The sequence below is a fragment of the Tiliqua scincoides genome, chromosome 1 (genome assembly GCF_035046505.1).
Source record: "Tiliqua scincoides isolate rTilSci1 chromosome 1, rTilSci1.hap2, whole genome shotgun sequence".
Taxonomy (NCBI): Eukaryota; Metazoa; Chordata; class Lepidosauria; order Squamata; family Scincidae; genus Tiliqua; species Tiliqua scincoides.
The window spans coordinates 23,786,844-23,799,327 of record NC_089821.1 but is presented as its reverse complement, the minus strand read 5'-3'; the positions used below and the strand labels follow the sequence as shown (position 1 = coordinate 23,799,327).

The 12,484-nt window shown below is 40.5% G+C and overlaps 1 protein-coding gene across 1 annotated transcript in view; it reads right to left on the bottom strand.

Moving 5' to 3' along the window:
* LRP4 (LDL receptor related protein 4) overlaps positions 1 to 12,484 on the bottom strand; it is a 134,124-nt gene that overhangs the window by 73,329 nt on the left and 48,311 nt on the right. The window lies entirely within an intron of this gene.

The following is a 12,484-nucleotide window of genomic DNA, read 5'->3' as shown; positions in this document are numbered from 1 at the left end:
ACGGGCTCCAGCGAGTTTCCAGAGGGCCAGAGGCTCATTGAAGACTGGGGGCTCCCCACAGGCCAGACTGGGTGTCCCTGAGGGCCTCAAATGGCCCCCAAGCCAGGATTTGGTCACCCCTGCTCTAATAGATCAGGATTGCACTGGATAGCACTGCCCTTAGACATCAAGCTTCCCCTAAAAGACATTTATAGTTAAAGACAAAAGTATCAGACCTTGTTGGCTCTCCAATACAAAACAGCTCAACTATGCATAACTTACAATAATTTGTGAGTTTCTTTAAAAGGCTTTCTGATCATTTTAATGGTTGGTCTCATCCCCCACCCACAAGACAATATAGATACATAAAACAAAGGATACGTCACAGAACTACAAGAAATGCCGTTCTTCAAACGACAATGCATATTTGTCACTGTACTCATTTCACAAAGCAGCAGCTGCATGCACAGTATGCAATTTTATTTATTAATATTTTCATTGTTCTTACAGATAGCACATTGACAGATTTAATCTGGTACTTAGTAGCTTGTATATTGCAAAGGAAACACTGACTAAGCACACCAAAGGAGAATACACAAGGAAGGAGGTACAAATAGCTCCAGTGAAGTCTATTTCCTGGCAAGCAGCTCTGCCTCTAAAAATAAGACATGTGTGATAGACAAGCCAAGTGTTCAAAAACCTAGGACAGGATCCATGCCTTGGAAAACGACTGTTTCTGGTGACTCATCTTCCAACCCTGGTCAGTTAAGGGGATCCGGAAATGAGCAGGAAGTCATGGCACCTGGCTATTAAGCAAGCAAGGGGAAAAGGGGAAACATTTTTCTCAAAATAATGTCCATGTTATCTGGGCTGCTGCAAACTCTAAATCAAGAACAATGATCATTGTCCTTCTTTGGTTGTAAAATAATGTTCATAGCGGAAATTTTACTTAACAGTTGTCTTTAAATATCTTATGATCTTCCTCAGACATAAGAAAGAAGATGTTTTATCATAATTCCAAGTCCTTTCCTGCAGGGAGTTCTGTTTCCCTTCCCTTTTCATTAATTCTCCAATGACTCTACCAATCAATTACCATTACAGCAACATAGAAGTGCTAGCCCTTTTCTAACATGTCATTGGTCTAATCTCCTACGAGAATCACTCCATTCAGGATGCGCTGTCACAAATGGGTTAGCTTGAAGGAGGATTCTCTTGGGTCTGAAGCTCACCCTTTCCAAGAATGAGCTTCGGTAGTCAATGGCTGCTATTTTTTTTGCTTGTTTGTCCTGAAGGAGGCAGAGAACTGATTTGATCCTCAAGGAGCATTTTCCCACTGAAGGAAAGTACAGTTAATCCAGCCTTTATAGAGGGATTTGCTGACCCATTGTTTAAACAGAAAACTCTTTTGACATAAACTGGGAAGGCCACATTACACCAGTATGTTCTGATGACAGAACAAACATCAGTCACTGATACAGCCCACCAAGATTTGTCAATAGCAGCAGAACTAATTTCAACTGGAGGTCCTCTGGCCTTCAGGGAACTGACACCTGACTAGAATGCAAGCTTTTAAAAACTATGTAGTATGGTGTTTGGAAATACAAGCATCAAATGCCGTTAGCTCAGTTCTATCTTCTATGCATATCTCTTGTAGTTAATATAGTTCAAGCTTAATCTCATATTTCTCCCTCAAGATTTTGCTATGCTCCATTGACAGGTACCATGTAGAAGATGAGTGCAGAGTCTCTATTTGTCATCATAAATGGCTGAGGCAGTGGTAAACTATGGCTTGTTGTTATGTGCACAAACTGTAGTATACCTCAAGCTCATGTGGTTTGCCCTTTCTCCCTCCCTCCCTCAGGTACAAAGGGAGTTTTCTGTCACACTTTGTAACGAAGTTTGGTTCAAATATAGGTAGCTGTCATTTCTACAAACCACCATTAGTAAACAAACCAGAATATCAAAATAGGCTCAAACTGTGGTTTGATAGCCTGGTTTGTTAACTAATTATGGCTTGCATAAACCACAGTAGCTCATGTTGAAACAAAATATTCAAACTGCAATTTATTCCAAACCACCATAGAAGCTTTAGGTTTCCTCCCTGTGTTTGCAAAGAAGGGAGGAAGGGTAAAGGTGAACATGAGGCCAGGGTTCATTGTGGTGTACTTAATTTGAAATGTGTGCTGAAATTTTTTTTTACAAGATAAAATTAACCCATTATTTCTGAATGTAAAACATGGCAAATGTGAAAGAAAACTATAAGCATTGCTGAAATCAATTTTTGTAACCAAGCATGCTCAAGTATCCTCCAGCTTCAAACACTGCCATCATCCAAGTTTTGTAACACTATTTTTGGATGGAACACAACAGACAAGAAATTGTACAAGGAGACATCTTGGGTGAAATATCTCCTTCCTTGTCCCAAGGTGTAACTGTGGCTATCAATAGCCTTCTCCTCACTTTCAGTGAATCTCTGTGACACACTCTTGCAGAAGATGGAACTTTCCTTTTCATGCTTTAAATGTTTATGAGAACATGTCAAGCAAATTTTGCAGGCCTGACTTACAAACACAAAGAAAAGAAATACTGTAAAACTATACAGCTCAGATAAGGTTTATGACTAGAGTAATCATAAATGGCAGCAATCATACATTCTAAAAGATTAACTGGAACCTGAGGAAAGTACCGTATTTATCGGCGTATAACACGCACAGGCGTATAACACGCATCTTCATTTTAAGAGGGAAATTTCAGGAAAAAAATAAGGGTAGCTCAGAACTTTTTTTTATTAATATTATTACCACATATAAGGTAAATAATGTAAAAGGACAGTAAAAGCAACTGTTTTAACAAAAGAAACTTGGATATTTTGTTTTTACAAAAGTTTACTCAGAAATCACTATCTGGGAAACCAAGAAACTCTTCATCTTCACTGCTATCTTCAAAATCGCAATGAACACTGCTGCTTTCACTGCTACTATCTTCATAAATCAGCTCATCTTCTTCACCATCCAAAGCATTACTTATGCCACCTCACCTCAATCCCTCCCCCTCCCCTCCCCAAAGAAAGGGTCTCCACTTACCATATTCATCAGCTGCCAGCGGCTGTGATAATATGCGGCGGGCGCAGCGCTGACATCACGTCACGACGCTGCGCCGCCACTAGGCACTATTGGGAACGGGATCCCTTAAAGAGGATTCCGTTCCCTGGACATCGGCGTATAACACGCATACATCATTTGCCCCCTATTTTCAGGGGGAAAAAGTGTGTGTTATACGCCGATAAATACGGTATTTGTCAAGATAAAAGAATTGAGCACAGAAAGCAATAAATCTCTGTGTGGCAAAATGAAAGAGTGCCGAATAGGAGCGAAAGCAGTTCTTCCAGAAATCTACCTTCAAAGCTATTGAGAATGAAGTAGAAAAGTTCTCACTTTTCCCAGCAGTGAAAGCTGCTGCCGGTTTCAGCAAAATCAGAGTTAATCAAGGAGTATGCCATTTATTTTGGTAACGCAGCAATTATTGGGAATGCATAATAATAAGTTGAGTTATTCTCTGAAAGAAGAACAACTGTTGTTTTTTTCCTAATGTAAGAAGGCCAAGCAGACAAATCTCGTGATAGAGAGCAAGACTGAGAACTACTGACAACGGGTTCTCATGCTTATTCTGTCCTAATGAAATGTTATAATATTTTTAGTATCTTTCTTTTAAATGACTTGAACACCCTATATTTAAAATGGAGAGGTTCACTGCACATTTGAGTGAACCTTGCAGGATGAAAATTTATATCAAGACATGCTATTCAGAAAAATAATTGTTATTGGCATGGATATGAATACACAAGGCAAAAGCTGGCTGAAGAACCATAAACAAAGGATAATGAGACACAGCAACGTACAAAGCTGCAGGAGGGATGAGCCTATTAGAAACTACAGGGACAGTGCTACAGCCAATCTTTTTAAACATCTTCATTAGTAACCTTGGAAAGTCGGAATACACACAATGAGAGACTTTCCATCAACACCAAAATAGGAACAGCAACAAATGGTCATGAAAACAGCAAAATAAAAACATCAAATCAGAGGCAGGAAATTAAGGTTCTACTAATGGCACATCTGGTAGGAAGCAATCTGACAGAAATATATGAAGGCAGACAATTAGAAACATCAGTGCTGCTATGTTAAGCCCTTTTTCAGCCAGAGTCATCTGTTTACTCAGAAGTAAGTTCCACAGAGTTCAATGAAATTTACTCCCAAATAAATGTGCATAGGATTGTATCAATACTTGGAAAAAAAGTTCCAAAGAAAACAATGGACTTTTGAATAAGCATTGCAAAACTCAGTGCACAATCAAAACTTTATAACATTGTGCAGGTTCACTAAATGTTTAGTTCCCAAAAAGCTACCTTTTCCTCACTCAAGCTAAAGAAACAAACAGGAAATACTTTTGTATACAGATCAGACTGTTTGGTTTAGCTTAGGTTCTTCTTCCACCCCATTACCTACCCTCAAGTTATGAATTTAAGTATATTTCAGCTAAGTATATGAATTTATTACTGGAAAGAGTTTTGGGTCATCTCAATACAGTCATTTAAAAGTTCAAATAGCATCCTTTCAATGTGTTGTACATGGATTCACATTTGGAATCCAAACAAAGGACTTCTATTCTATCTGCTCCCATGTGAAAGAATAGCTTTGGTATTGCTGCCTGAATGGCACCCAAGTATCCTATTCTACAAAGTACAGTCCAATGATAAGGCACAAGACAGCTCATTCTTAAAGGTGCTGCATCAAAACAAGTCAGTGAGTTATCATGCTGGGTCATTATCGTTATATTTCAAAGATATCTATCAGATAAGCCCTATCAACTCCATATCTTTAACTGATTTCCATACTTCCTGCTGATATCTCAAACCTATGTTGGCACAAAAGGAGCTTCCAATCTTCTCAGACAGCCTTCTCTGATACATAACAGATACTATACTGCTATTATTTCTTCCATCTCCCAGAAATCCAAGGCTTATCACTAAATTTCTTTCTTTTGTTCTCCTTTATTTGCAGGCCAACTGCCACTGCATCTCTTCATCCCAAAACCACTCTTCCTGTCTATATTTACTATTAAAATCCTCATTCGTGAGCCAGTCACACTAAATATTACTGCAGCATCTCTCCTTACTGGCCTTCCTCTGTCATAGTCTCTGAAATTTTCAGCCAAATCAGAATGCTGCAGTTTTGATTAACCTTCCATTGCTACTGATTGTGTGACTTGTCTCCTCAAATCTCTGCATTGGCTCCTCATCACTTTCTGAATCTATGTTTGTGCACCGTAACTGTGGCAACCATTTTGCTGGTACTAAAATGTTTTACTACTGGTAATTAGTTCAGTTACAAAACAATTTATATGAATTATATAACAATTAATTAATTGTTATTAATTATAACAATTATATTTAACATAACTGATGCATTATCTGATTATGCACTACTTTACAAATATGTGCTATTGATAACATTCTGAGTTTAAGGTCATTAGAATCTGTATGACACAGTTGGTATTGCATAAGAATTGCCATGAATTTACAAAGGGTCACATGAATCACTCTTACACCTCATGCCTGGAAAAAAAACACCTCAAAAACACTTATTTTCAAATGCCAGCAACTCCACACTTCCTATTTTCTCAAGTGTCAGCCTTTCTAAACATGTCTCATGCATGAGCCATGATTGTCAAGTTATGCACTAACTATGGCTTTTGCAGCACAATCCTATGTGCAAGTATGCCCAACTGTTGTCAATAGGGCTTACTTTTAGGAAAGGGTGATAGGACTGCAGTTTTATGGCTCACTCCTAACTAAGGTTTTTGACAGTGGAACAGAGGTTATCCCCTGCTAACTGGGCAAGAGACACTTTTTCAAGTGGTGTTCCTCTTATATTTAGTAGGGGGAGAGTAACTGTCCCTCTTCACCCCAGCACAGTGACTTTTCAAGCGGTTGTTTGCTAGCGTTGTTCTGCATCTTTTAAGATTGTGAGCCATTGGTGAACTTTTTTTTTGAAAAGCGGGATGATGATGATGATGATGATGATGATGATGATGATGATGATGATGATGAATGGCCATAAGGCAGCCATTTTGGAACTGCCACCACAGCAAACAGTGACACTGTTGGCAGCCTGCTGTTGCAACTGGCTACACACAGGAACTCAGGTAATCCAGCATGGGGGGGCAGGTGGTGGGAGAAACATGGCAGGTAAGGAGAGAAACAGGGGAATGTCAGGGGGCGGGGGCGGGCAGGAGGCAGAACAGGAGATGGAGGGGGTGGATCCTATCCCTGTTCTATCTCCTTTATCTTCTCCCTTGCTCTCCTTGGTTCTGTGACAGCAAAACGGATGGTGCAGATCCCAGGTGATCCACTGGGACAATGGAGGCTTGCCCCATTGTCCCTTCCATGAAAAGACCTCCACAACTGCCCCTACCACCACAGGATACAGCGCACATTCCATCAGCAGCAGTTTTAGTTAGGACAGGGCTATTGCTAGGAGATTCCTCTAGTGGAAAGTGCCCTTTTCTTGTTTTGGTAACCTGGCATTCAGGTTCATGCACTATGTTAATCTATTGCCCACAAGATATTTCAAAATGACCTTAGTGCTCAGTGTCTCCCTTTTCTCATCTGAAGCCATGATAATCTGCCTCTGCTCTGATATTTAGATACTTATTTCCAAGGCACCGGCTTTGGTCCAGCCTCTAAGACAGATCTATCATCACTACATACCTGCTGTAACTTACAGGGGTCAGACTTCATCTGGTTGCTTAATTAGTTGTACACAGGATATGGAATTCTAGTTGGTGAGGACACTGTACTTCCTGCTTGCCAATTGCATTTCCTGATGTGATCCCTATACCACTTGTTGATGTTTTAAAACATCTTTAAAAAATGCTATCTCTCAGTGTCACATTGCAAGCTCTCTAATAACTCTTCAAGGACAGTGCAACAAAAGAAATATTTAATCGGTGTGTGGCATTTTCACATTTGCTTATGACTTCTTGTCAGAAGTAAACAGGAATGATTTCTAACATTTACCTGCAGTATTAATCCCAAGCAAGTAAAGCCAGAACCAATGTGCCCACAAAAATGCTACAGAGCTTGCCATTCACAGCACAAGCTATGCATGCTTACTCAGAAGGAAGTTCCAATGAGTTCAGTGGACCTAATCCCAAGTAAGCATGGAAGGGATTCCTGTCCCAAGCACATTATAGGCATATCATACCTGTGATCAAACTGGAAAACACTAATATATTTTCTTCAACTTGTTCCAGTCAAATTGAATTTTATCTCACCTTGCAAACTACAAGATACATGCAATATGCCCACCAACATATATGAGTCTCATCTACTCTCATATAAATGATATGCAAATCAACAACTACATGTCACTTAAAAGGCAGAATATATTTCTGGCTATCACATCATTATACGCTTTCCCCGAAACCCTCAGTGCTAAACCAATTAGCTAACTCTGACCTTGAATATGGATATATTTCACTCTCTGTGGTGTGGAATGTTTCAGATGAACTGACACCCTCTAAAGGAAAAGAGATTTCCTGCCCATTCCACAAGGTCATACACCCTAGTCCTCTTCCAGTCCACTAGGGAAAAATGCATTTTCTTCTACCAAGGAATATTAAAGTTTTCCAGGTCTTGCAGCGATTCAAACAGTTTAATTAAGTTCCCATTACCATCATAAGGCACTGTCATTAGTCTTTGGGGCAGGGGAGATACATATCCTCCAACTGTCCAGTGTATCAGTTCTGTTTCATGAGAAAAGGACATCATAACAGACTAACCTAGAGAATGTTAACAGCCCCCAATAACAAAGTCCACCCTTTACATCCACAGACGCAGCAGGAACTCTTTCTGAACTCCCAGACAATTGAGGCGATAGGGTAGTGAGCATTCCCTACACAAATCTAGTGTGGATCAATGAGGGTCCACTGCCAGGTCTTGCCTCCTGGGAAAAAAATGAGCTGCCTGCCTCAGGGTCCTGTTTTTCCACAGGACCTACTCAGCAGTTTGCCAATCACTTCAGAGTGAGTCTTCAGATTCTGCCTCAGGCAGAAATGAATGTGACAAGGAGTTTCTACAGATCTCACTTTGAGATACTAGTGAATTTCCCTGAAAGTTCTCTCTTTGCAAGTTAAATGCTCTATTTCTTATTCAAAAAAGCACAAAGCCTTTAAAAACTAGGTTGCTCAACATCCATTATACTAATAAGTCATATTCTAAAGGTGTGTGCACAAAAAAGAAAATGTGGGAGAGAATTTCCACATCTGCCCGACAGTCCAACAGTCCTTTGCACTTCTGAAAACACTCTGGAGGATCAGAGGTACCTCCAGAGTGAGATTTCTCTGGGGCATAGACAGTATCAAAACTAAGGGGGCAACCTGTAAGGATCACTTTCCTTATGTGAATGGAAGTGCTTTCATACAAGGGTTAGTGTGTATGGACTGGATATTGTGTTATTGCCTTGTGATCAGAACTCACAAAACTATGCTGCAAAGGCTAACATGCAAAGGAGTGTGTTTTGATCCAAATGCCTAGAAAAACTCCTTTGATTCAGAGAAGGTTTATGTTCTCTTGCTGGACATTCCCTTCCCTGCAGTCTAACTGCCAAATTTATTCCCATTCACACCAAGGGTGCCGATGCCACCACTTTCTAAGCATACTCTTATTATTTATTTTCTAAGGCAGGAAGTGAAGCACAGTCATGGCAGTGGGAGGCAGAGCAGGAATACAGCAATGTTAAGGGGTGGGAGACAAGTGGAAGCAATACTCACCCAGTTGTTTAGTACAACATACTCCTGCCTTCCAATACTCTGGCCAATAGGTGCAATAGAATTAGGCCACATGTAAAATGAATCACATTTTAGTTCAATATATGCATTAGACTACCTGCATTAGGTTGTTTTGCTATTACTTCCAATACCATGCCAACTGTCCTTGCTACCAATGGGCTACCAATGTGGGCCACATACCACAATATTTCTAGGTAGATGCCAGGAACAAATCCTTTTCTGCATTATAAGGAAGTGCCATATTCACCAGCAGGACTGTAATTGCCAAGCCTCTGAGGATAAAGGAGAGGACAAGAGCTGCTTCTCCAAATGCCATTTTTGAGGATTTGAGGACTGCAGTTTGACCCTTTTCATTATTGTGGCATGGCAGAACAGAATACAAACCCTTCTCCTAAAGGGTCAGCAAAGGGGGTTATTTTGGTCTATGAGGCTATCTGTTTTAACACTGGAATATCTGTACTGTGTTCTTCCCCTGCTGAGGCTCCTTATTGCACCAGAGACTGGAAGCAAGCCACAGTGGGCTAGCTTTGTAAAAGGAGTTCTCCAGGGACAGAGAGGCGAGCAAGTGTGGCTTTGAGGAAAGAATGAGGCAGAAACTTGTACTCTGCAGTCCCACAGGCAGAGGAACTTCAAAAGCAGAACCACAAGATAAATGCAGCTATCTTGGGAGAAAGAATTGCTCTATAAAGTTTTTTAAACATATAACCACACACACACACAGTATTACATTTCCCTCAGTGGATGAGCAAAATAGGGCAAATTATTAACTGCCCAGACTGAGCTGACGATAGCAGAACCATACCAGGCCCACCAAATCAGGAGTCCCACACAACCACAATGTCATCACAGAACCCCCGCCACTGACCAGAAAACTGGAAGAAATTAAGGCTTGAAAGTAAAAGGAATTCTGACCAATTTTGGCTGGGGGAGGGAGAAACCAATGTCGATAAATAAATTTTATGGGTTCATATGGGGCTAGATGTTTCCAGTAGTATTGCCAGAAGGGAAACTGAGAAGTTCAGTGGTGAAGTTACAACACTGCAGCCATCAGAGGAGGAAAGCCTGGCCCCCATTCAGCCCACCCGCATTTTGCCTGCTTTCTAGGCAGTTCGTAGGCTATCATCCTGTAGCTCCCAGACTTCAGCTTCCCAAGCATAATATAAGAAGGACTTATAAAAGTCTTCCTCACCTTCCCTTTGCCAAGTACAAAAAGCTTCCCCAGGCCTCATGGAGCTCAAGTGTTTGAATCTAGTGCCAGTAAGGTCTATAGTTCTTTCCTGTAGTCCTATCTAATTTCAGTACCTATTGACCAATATAGAATCTCAACAAGGAGTCAAGAGTTATATACAGAAAGGAAAAAAACCATCCTGACATTTCTATACCAGATATGAACCAGATTTTGATATCCTGCTCAATTATTTCAAAGGCAATGCAAGACCCATTGCTTGGTATACGAATTGGCTAATATTATATTCCCTACCTCTAAAGTTCAAACTCAGGTGAGATGCTTGTGGACCCACCTGGACCAGGGGACAGAGCAGAGAAATGAAACCTGGTCTTTTCATGTCACAGTTCCAAGTTAACAATTTTTCTTTTCTTTTCTCTCCCACTCTCACCAATCTACTCTGCCTCTAAACACATCATTAAGCAACCCTGATGGAAATCCATTCAGTGTCACACTTCTGCGTCAGGATTTCCACACCTCAACTTAGGAAGTCAAAATAAAGCTCCTGCTCCACTTCAGCAATCAAAGTGTGACCTGTCTTTCCCCTCCCGCCACATCACCGCCCTCAGTCTCTGACCCGAATGAAGTACAACCAGCATTCTGGGTTACTGGAAAACAAAGCCCAGTTGGGCTCTAGAGACACTCATGCAGGTCTCAATCTCCTGGACAATCTTTTAGATTACTTAAAGGCTAACCTTAAAAAGGAAAGGCCAGCCCCACAGCAATTGTTGACACTGAAATTAGATTGCTCTCCATGAAGAGGCTGCCCGGCTGACTGGCACTATTCCAAAACTTAAACACTACTGTTACTCAGAGTCCTGAATTAGTTTTGGATTTCGGGAGTTTGCGTTGATCCAGAGCCAAAGGAAACATGAAAACTGGAGGGAAATTTGTTAAATGTTGACAGAGCTACAGGAGGGGAGCTTCAGCAAAGCTACCTAGAAATACAGAATGATTTAAAAAACAAAAAACAAAAACAGAATTTGAGGGAGAGGAATCCATCATCCAGACGGGAGAAGGGCCATTCTCAGTGGGCTAGCAACTCTAGCAAATCCAATCTGCTATGGAAACACTACCACATATTGGTCCGTTAGAAGACATGTCATGGGTTAAGCCTTGTTGCATTAGTCCAACATTCAGTGACTCTGAGTGTGGAATTTGCAGTATTACTATTGTTAAATATTTATATGCCACTTTTCAGCAAAAAAAATTTACAAGCATACCAAGGCTTGCATGGCTGGATGAATTTAAAACATAGAGGATACAAATTCTTTACAACCTCTGAAGATGCTTTCCACAGTTGAAAGTGAAACATTGGGACTAGATCCTATAATGTGTTTTAATCTGAGGCTTAAAGACTCGAGCAACATGTTAAATTACAGGTCATGTCTCGTTATCTCCTAGGGTTCCATTCCAGAACACCCAGTAGATTAAAAAAATCCATGGATAAAGAAACAGTGGAAAAAAAGTTTTGAAGACCCACTTCCAGGTTTCTTGCCCCTCCATTGCTCCTAATAAGGTCGTGTCTCAACATTCACAGGAGTCTGATTCTGGGACTCCCTGCTGATACCATAAAATGTGTTAAATAAAAGCAATTTAAAAAAAAGTAAAAAGTGTGTCCCTTTACAACTGTGGTTCAAAAACAACTGTTCTTACTGGGCAGTCAGCAATTAGAAATGCAAAGGACCCCCAACCTTTGCCTGGCTCAGCTGAAGAATGGAATGAACACTTGCATGACTGTCTCTCTACAACAGTAAGAAAAGCAGTTTTTTAAAACAGTGATTTTAAAGAGATGCATTTTTCCCCTTCTCCAAGGATCAGCACATTCCTTCTCATTTGCAGTGGCCATTCGTGTTGAGTTAAATCCATGTATAAAAAAATCTGTGTATAACAAGGTTGAACCTGCATATGTTTTTTTTTAAGTTTACAAAGTGGTTTACGTAATCAAAAAATGTTTAAAATTATTTCTTGTTCCAGAGGACTCACAATCTAAAAGAGACATCAGCTAACAGCCACTGGAAACAATAATACGCTGGGGTGAAAAGGGTGAATTCAGAAGGAACTTGCCAGTGGCAAGTGATATGCAAGAGTCAATGTACATGCCACAGGAATGCATGGGGTAGGGGGGTGTATGGTCATTATCTGACTATTTTTGAAAAGTTGTGAGGAGAGATGTTGGCTGCTAGAAGCTTCAAAATCCAAATCATGTAGTAATCCAGTCATCACACAGCCTTCTGCTGCAGTTTTCAAGCTGAGTTCCCTCATTTTCCTTAACACAAGTTACTTGGTTTTAGTGAGAATGGAGAGCAATACTAGTAGCTATACTGTGGCACAGAAATTCAGGAAAAAGTCTAATGACCAGTCATAGCTGATTCATTTATATAGCTCATAGTCATACTAGTAGTTGGCAACCTTCAGTCTCGAAAGACT